Source organism: Sinocyclocheilus anshuiensis, unplaced genomic scaffold (assembly GCF_001515605.1).
Source record: "Sinocyclocheilus anshuiensis isolate Anshui unplaced genomic scaffold, SAMN03320099.WGS_v1.1 scaffold561, whole genome shotgun sequence".
Lineage (NCBI taxonomy): Eukaryota > Metazoa > Chordata > Actinopteri > Cypriniformes > Cyprinidae > Sinocyclocheilus > Sinocyclocheilus anshuiensis.
In genome coordinates this window covers 35898-37001 of record NW_015539848.1, presented here as the reverse complement: position 1 = coordinate 37001, position 1104 = coordinate 35898, and positions in this window count along the sequence as shown.

The window sequence follows — 1104 nt, the reverse complement described above, 5'->3', positions numbered from 1 at the left end:
TTTTAGTCGACTAAATCTACAGTAAATTTAGTTGGCTAAAATCTAATGGGTTTAGTTACAGTGTAATGCATTTATTAAGTATTTCTCTAAAATATCCAAACTCATTATATAGGTTTGATATTAAGGTTTTATCATGATAGACACCGGTTTAACTGCGGTGACACACAACATGCCTTTATGTTAAAATTTAATAAAACCACTTCTCATAAAGAACAAGAACATGGTCTTCTTTTTAATGAAATACCAATGGTTATATAGGCTAATTATGCATTCTTTATAGCAACCTGTTTACCATATTCTTCATTCTTTCAAGCAGACATATTTATTTCTATAAATAAATTTAGATTAATCTTTAGGGCTACTAAAGTTTTTTAGTCAAGAGCAGTGCGTGATTTTCTGTATTTCTTTTGTTGCTTGATTAACATCATTGATTTGTACAATAGCAAGTAAATTAGGCTGCTGTCCCTTTAAAACCGAATGCACAGCTGCAATGGATGCAATGTACTGATACACGTTCTCCCTACTGTTTACGTTCACTTAAGACGTAATCAACTGTGTTTACGTGAATACTCGTCAAAACGGACAATTCAACATCATTTTGTGTGTAATTCTCCGCTCATGCAACGCGAAAGAGTACTCGCGGGCTGAGACTAACTATTATAATTTTGACAACTAAATCAACACTGCTTCCTTGTTAAGAGTGTTAAAAATGTTTTAACTCTATAACGCCTACTGTATCATATTTGATGCAACAGATTTTAAGCAAGTAAAAGGCCTTTTAGTACAGCTGTAAAAATGTCTCTCGTCAGGTTGTGCTAAATGTCTTTTTTTCTGTGAAATCTTCATAATTTTTTATAAAGTAAACATAAGAAAAACTTTTATAATGTTAATTCCATGAACTTTCCATTTCAATTAATTGATTCAAAACTGATTAAACAATATATCATGTAGCATTTGCCATTAATTCAAATATTTTATTAATATCTGTATAATGATGCATATAAATTTGGTGCATGCATAAAAAAATCATGATCATTTCCTCTTGTGTGCATTTGGTGATAAACATGCCTTTATTATGTTTAACAAGATTTTTTTTTTTTTGTG